This window comes from Pteropus vampyrus, unplaced genomic scaffold, assembly GCF_000151845.1.
Source record: "Pteropus vampyrus isolate Shadow unplaced genomic scaffold, Pvam_2.0 Scaffold2, whole genome shotgun sequence".
Classification (NCBI taxonomy): Eukaryota; Metazoa; Chordata; class Mammalia; order Chiroptera; family Pteropodidae; genus Pteropus; species Pteropus vampyrus.
In genome coordinates this window covers 9,518,749-9,526,471 of record NW_011888783.1, presented here as the reverse complement: position 1 = coordinate 9,526,471, position 7,723 = coordinate 9,518,749, and the positions used below count along the sequence as shown (strand labels likewise).

At 33.6% G+C, this 7,723-nt stretch overlaps 1 protein-coding gene and 1 pseudogene across 1 annotated transcript in view; both read right to left on the bottom strand.

Moving 5' to 3' along the window:
* PDE1A (phosphodiesterase 1A) overlaps positions 1 to 7,723 on the bottom strand; it is a 293,552-nt gene that overhangs the window by 113,359 nt on the left and 172,470 nt on the right. The gene's annotated exons all lie outside the window — the stretch shown is intronic.
* On the bottom strand, positions 6,849 to 6,967 carry LOC111739212 (annotated as a pseudogene).

Sequence of the window (7,723 nt, the reverse complement as noted above, 5' to 3'; positions counted from 1 at the left end):
TAAGGCCTATACTTAGTAGTAAATGGTCCTCTATAAGGCATGATTTCAATGATTCTGATGGAATTTTCAAATATCAAATCTTTCTGAGAATAATCCAACACATTGCTTTAAAATCTTTTGAGGAGTCTACCTTAACAATTTGAGAACACGGTTTTGGTATAAAGGGTACCTGAGTTTTACACACACACACAGACACACTATATAACTCAGTGGCAGCCGTCCTTAAATGCTATACAATACAAATTCTTAGATCTGAAAATATAACCAAACAATATGGCGCTCTGTTTGGGCTTTTGATTTTATTTCTGAAAGTGTTCTTTTTTAAAAATCTTTTCGGTGTTAACTCAGAACAAATCACAAGTGACCATTATTTTAACAAGGAAAGACACAGATCTGAACTTTGTCTGGAAGGAAACAAAAAACACTTCCATTCAGAAGAAAATAAATCATTCTTAGGAACTGGAGTCGACCCCAAAACAAAAGACACAAAGGAGCATCACTATAACTTGGTGTTTTTAGACAAAAATATAAAGATTATCAAGTGAAAGTCAGACAAGGGAGAATGCTTTTGATTAAATTAGTGCTTAACTAGAACTCCATGGCAACACACCCACACATGGAAAAGCATTATGTCTCTTAAAAACTTATAAACTATCAATCCTCATTTTAACATCTTGGCCTAAGTATGGTGCAAAACCTCAATGACATCTGAGACCTAATGTCACGCAGGGTTACTGGGGCATTAGAAGTTCAAGGAGGTGGTTCTGTAATAGTAAAAATTACTATGATCAAGTACATATCCTGTTTTTCTTCTGGGTACAACTGAATTAGGTCCCAGCTTTCAAGCAGCTAGTGATCTTGATAGCTCTACCCTGTCCTACGGCACCTGAATAGGCAGAAAAGTAAGGACATGGCTTATATGGAAGAACACGGGGACATGCTGCAGCAAGAAGGGTTGAGACCCCACTAAAGCCCCACTGTCTATAATTTTAAATTCTGGTTTAAGGAGCACTACATGAGGGATTTTAGGAAACGGTCATGATGAAAGTAGTTTTTAGTAAGTTTATTTTTTCAATTTTTATCTATCATTTATCCATCACTTTCTCTCCATACTCTCTTAATTCACTTATTTTACTTCATTAGTCCTTATTTCAGTTAAAGTGCTGCTAACCACTATACAAGATTAAACTCTAAACCCAGTAGCTTAATACAATCAAAGTTTATTTCTCACTTATAAAAAGGTGAAGTTGTGAGTGCCTAGTTAGTAAATGATTTAGGACCTAAGTTCCTTCCTTCATATGTTGCCACTATTTTCAATACGTGGCTTCCATGCTCACTGGACTCACTCACATCTAGCTAGTGGAGTAAAAAAGGGCATGGATTGTTGCATATAGAAGGCCTTATGATTGAGAAATGGAGGTGGTACTCATAATTTCTATTCATCTTACACTGAAGAGAAATCAGGCATATAGTCACATTTTACTTTAAGGAAGGCTGAAAAAGGCGTTTCATCTATGTGCCAAGGAAACAAGTAATGGGTGTGATGAGCAGCTAGCCATATATTGCCCCAGTTCCTTACTGGCCTCCATGCTCCCAGCACTTGTCCTCCTACAATCCAATTCCTGGCAAGAGCCAGAAGAGTATTTTATTAAACATAAATTGGACCACCTTACTTCTACGTTTAAATTCTCCAATGTCTTCCAGTAGTACATTGATTAACACCCAAATGCCTTACCCTGACCCACAAAGTCCATCATGATCTTGGTCTTGCTTTACTCTTCTGAACCTGTGTCATGCCAATCTCTTCATCACGTATACGACCTACTCACATTGATTTTTTTTTTCTGTTTCTTGACGGTCCAAACAAATTCCTTTCTAGAATCTTTGTATGCATTCTTCTCTCTTCCTAGAACACTATTCTATAATCTTCATATGGCTGATATCTTCCTCCTTCTAAGACTTCAGGTTAAATGATACCTCTTCAGAGAAGCCCTCCATGACAACCTGATCTATAATAGTCACCCAGTCACTTTCTAGCACATCAATCTATTTTAATGTTCCGCATAGAACGTATGACAATTTGATATACTTCTATCAGGAATCTACTTATGTCTGTCTGTCTGTCTATCATCTATCTAATCTATCATCTGAACTTTTTACCTATCATTCCCACAGTCTAAGTAGATAGAGATCCTTGCATAATTTATTCACCACTGACCTCTACTATCTAGAATGCTAGAACTGTTTGAAACATTGTTAGTGTTCAGTAAATCTGACTCATTAATGAAGTGTTGAACTTTCTATGCACTGAGCTGGCCACACTTTCAAACCTCTAACCAACTTCACTGAGGTGAAAAAGACAAAGCAAGTTTGTTTCTTACATTAACTTTACAAAAGATACCTGTGTCTAAAAGCCAGATTTGCTAAGAAAGAAACTGGTCGAATTTTGCCGAAAGAACTGCTTTCGGCAAAAGAGCTGACCAATTTAATTGTATCCTCTTCTCTTTCCACTGAACCTAAAAATCTCGATGAAATGTCTGGGGGTAGAACACATAGGGTTTTTCTCCACTTATGACTTTTTTCTCCCAAACACATTTTATTTCTACATGAAGTGAAATCATTAAATTTTTAAGTCTGAAACAAAATATCTTCTTCAATTTAATGAATTAAATTATTCTTCCTGTTTACATCGGAAAATCTTAGTACAAAGGCAGAACAAACTTATAATATGGTATTTAAAAGTTAAAAAACAGTGGTATAAAGAAAATCAAATTCTCGATACTTAAAATAAGACTTTTTCACTAGTTAATAATTTTAATAATAGAATTCAGTTTAATTACAATTTAATTTTGTTTCCTCTCCAATAGAAGAAGCATTAATAAAATCATAGCAGTTAATAGCTGCTGAGAACTTTTGAGGTGTCAGTCAGTATAGGCATATTCTAAAAGAACTGTATGAGTTTAAGAAACTGAGGCCTAAAGAGATTATTTTCCTCAAATCAGAAAGCTACCAAGGGTAACCACTATACACATTGCTAAGAAGATTTGCAAATCACAGTATCATGGCTACATCCTGGAATACTGAAAAACTGCAGCCAATTTGCTTTGTCTGTGAACAGTTATGCTATCTTAATTTTGAATATGAACCAACATTTTACTGAGGAATCCTTTTATGTTTGCTCTATAACTATCATGCAGCCCATCCTACCTGGATAGGAAGCATAGTAGACTCTGACACATCTATCCAGAATTACCTTCCTAGCTAGCGAGTTAATACATGTCCTAGTAACTACCTATAGTGTTAGTTTCTGCATGTGTGAGACACGCAGTGGGTACATGCACCTAGTTTTCAGGAAACTTGAACTGTAAAATAGATAGTACCAATGTTCTGTCAGTTTCAGACCTGTTATTTACAGTGAGTTGCTAAATTTTGCTTCTGACATTTCTGTGGACCGCTATGCACACTTCCTTTTCTGACGTTGTTGCTTTATCACTCCCCCAAAACCATTCTGCTTAAGTATAATAAAATATTAGAACTGAATGCTGTATTAGAAGTTAAAAAATCATCGTTTCAGAATTTCAGCTTTTGAAGGAGGTTATACAGTAATCTGGCTTAAGATCTTACTTTTGTCAATGAATCGATTAGTTCAGAGAAGTTTGTCGTTAGGGGCAATGAAAACTAGAATTCCAGCTTCTATTCCTGAATTCATGATCTTTCTGCCATACCACATTTTCTCATCTTACTGCTTCTAGTTATTCATACTTCTTAGAATTCCTGAGACTTAGATTTCCCAAAGGTATTATTTCCCTAGGTAATTCCTAAGCACTACCATGCCTGCTCTTTTCTCTGATTTTGCTACTTTATTATTCTCCTACCCTAATTACAACACCAACATTTACCTGTCTTATTACCCTTCTTCTCAGTTCTCTCTTTCTGTTTGTTTAGATATTAGAAAAGTAGATAAATAAGTTCTAATGCATATATTAATGGAGGCTAAAGACTGAAATACTTCTTTCTCTTTCTTAGCAAAATTTTTGTTTATTTAGAAGCATACCTTTGAAGTTTCCAGTGAATGAGATTTCAGAAAATACAGCAGAACAAAATGAAAGATATTTTTTAGAGCCCCTCAAATCACTTGGGGTACAGAGCCAGCTTCATATAGAAGGACACATAGGCAAAGAAGCAATGATAACATAACAGCCAGAACAACCTGAATAAACATGTATCTAAATATTTAAACTATCTCTAGTTTAAATATTTAAATCTCTCCCTGTGTTTTAATATTTATGACTTTTCTCTAATCGCAAACTATTCTTTGTTTAGTTTTCTTTTCTGGTTTCAAAAGAAAGCAGATTTCAAGAGGAACCATTTTAACTTTTAACAATAAGGACATTTTCTACAGCTATTTTTTTCAAATGTAACAGTTTGCTCAGTTTCCTTACTAGATTTCCAGACCTGAGCTTTATTATTGCCTTTTGTTTATTAAAGGAAAATGTACTTAATTCTAAAATTCTCATCTTCACTTCTGATTCTGTTACCACTTTTAATCCACATTGATGCTAAAACTCAAGAAAAAAATCTAGAATATGTATGTACTAGTATGTAGTATCTTCGTGTGCATCTTGTGGGTAAGCTGCTTTTTTAAAAAAAACAATGCAAGTATCTAGCATACTTAACATTCAAAACAAAATAAAATTTTTCATAATCTCTTTGTGGAAAGATTAGTTTAATTTATAGCCACACAATTAAAAGCATTCTACTGGATGTGTACTAACTTTCCCAAAGCTTAAGCTGTTGCCTAGAAACACTAGGGATACAATGAGAGAAACAAGGGTAACATTAACATTAACTTGGGTTTAATCCTAAAACAGAGAACCTACGCCTAATGAAGGTCTATCCTATATAAACACAGAGTCTAGCCTTCCTGGCTTGCCTTAAGGGTCCTCACCATGTTCTCCTCTTTGAAATTCTATATTCCCATGGTTTCTATGTCACTCAGTGACTTCTTTTGCTCCAGTCTGACCCCTTCCTATAGCCTTGTACTATTTCCTTTCTCATCCTGTTACTTAAATGTTATTGTTGCCCATTATTCTATTCTACCTTTGCTTTTTTTTTCTTATTTTAGTTTACGTGCCTACAAATTCTACTGCCACCTGTATGCTGATGGCATAAATCTACATTTCCTGTCCCTCCTCAAGATTCCAATCTATATACAGTACTTCCTACTTGTGTTCTCTATTTAGATGTCCCCAGTAACTTCAACCTCTATAACCCCAGATTGGAGCTTTTTAGCCTTTCCCTAAGCCTGCTCTTTCCTCTCTGTGAGATTCTTCTTGACATACTGAAGCAGACTTAACCACCTCCTTCTGGTAACATTCTTGCATATACCGTGTAACTCTCTTTTTGTATTTACCACACTGTAGTATGATTAGGTGTTTATATGACACCTAATCCTCTCTGGATTGTAAACTCTGAGGCCTTGAATTGTGGCTATTTATCTTTGCAGAGAGCGAAGATAAGTTTTCAGCAGAACAATATACCAATTTTCTTTGGGAACACTGGAGAATAACAGAATTTATTTAATTTGGAATATAACCCAACAACAATTTACAGAATAAATTGAAATAGATTGATAATTGTATCTGGCAAAGAAGTAGGAAGCTGTAATAGTAAAAGCATGGAAGAAATGACAAAGTCCCAAATAAAGACAACGCTGGGGGTCTACAGAAAGGGTACCATTGAATTTTGGAGAAAACTATTATTTGTCTAGTCATAGAACTTAAATTCTGACATCAGAAGATCTTTCTTAAATGTTTTTGAATCAGATTTTTGTATGCAATTTTAAGTACAAATATATTCATTGTGTTCTCCCTTCCCCCAAATATTCTTTTGAATCACTGCTGTGCAAGGCAGATGTTCAGGAAGCCTGACTGTGTTACTTACAGTTTCCAAAATGACAAGTTTCTTGATCTCTAAAATGAAGACTTATAGTATAGTAAAATCTATGAACATGTATCAGTAGTCTGGAAATAAATATCTGTATAATGAAGGTGGGAAGTATTATTCTCTTTTCTCTTTTTAAATTCTCAAATTATTGGATTTTTTTTATGTGTATAAGCAGCTTTACAAGTATTTATACGAACTTATAAACTACCAGAAGCTCTTTCTCTAATAATCCTATCATCAAATATGACTGCAAGTATTTTGGAGGGCCTGAATATCTGAGAACCTAGTATCTAAGAATCTGATTGTTTTCTATGACATTTATAAACAAAAATTATTTTACTGCTTTTTACTTTTCCTAAGCCTTTATATTTTTATTAATTTTTAATTAAAATAAATTTTTAACATTTTTTTGCCCTAATTTTTGTTTAGGTTATCTATGCCATAAAATTTTATGATTTAAAAAAGATGTATTTCACAATAGTGAAAAAATTAATATTCATATGACATTCTTATCATAGTATATTCAGAGTATAGTCTCATCAACAGTCAATAATATAATATGTGGTATTTTATTTTTAATTTTTTTAAATGCAGAAAACCAAAGAAGTAGAAACCACACCTACTCTTGCTATATATTTTGGAAGAACATAAAAGAAAAACTCTCTGTCCCTTTGAATTAAATGCTTGATATTTCTCATTCCAAAAATTTTCCCGTGGTTATAACAAATGCATACATGCAAATATCTATATGTATTATAGTATAACATTTTTATTATTAAAGTAAGATCATATTATACACACTATTCTGCAATCCTTTTTAAATATGTAAATATGTTTCATTACAGGTTTTCAATTCAGTACATTGTACATATAAACTCCTATAACTTTTTTTTTTTTTTTTATGCCTACAGCACCTGGTCTTCCTAAGTGGTCTCTCATCCAAGTACTAAGCTGGCCCGACCCTGCTTAACTTCCGAGATCAGACAGGATCGGGCTTGTTCAGGGTAGCATGGTCGTAGACAACATTTTCTTAAATAATGTATAATTTACCTACAGCGAAATACATAGATCTTAAGTGTGTGGTTCAATGAATTTCAACAGATGTTTGCACTAGTGTAAATGGATAAGATTTAGAACATTTCCATCTCTTCAGAAAGATCTCTTGCATCCCTTCTCATTAATCACTGCACTATCTGCCCCTCCCTCAGGCAACCACTGTTCTGATTGCTTTCACCATAGATTAGAAGTATAATGATACAGTATCATACCTCATTTCAAAAATATTTAACTGTTCTCATGTCAATAGATTTGTAGATTGTTTCAAGTTTTTTGTTTAAAATTACTCTCATAAGTATGCGTGCTTAATCTTTAGATCTTTAATGCCTCTGACACTTATTTTTAATATGTTGTGAAATATAGCATAAATTAATTTTATTGCAAAAATGATCACTGGTATTCCTATGCCACTTATATAATAATCCAGACTTTCCCCACTGGTTTGAAAGCCCACTTTTAGCAATCATTTAATTCTCAAATATACTTGAATGTGTTTCTAATCCCTTTTTTTTCCTGATCTATTGTTCTATTCTTGTGATACACCATTGTCTCTTAATTATAGTGGTATTATATTATATTTTATTTTCTGACAGAGCAACTATCTCCTCATTCTACTTGTTTCTCAAAAAAACTTTTGGCTATATGCCATTTATGTATAAATGTATAGTACAGTGTCTGACACATCAAACATCCAATAAATGTTATCTATTATCATCTTATC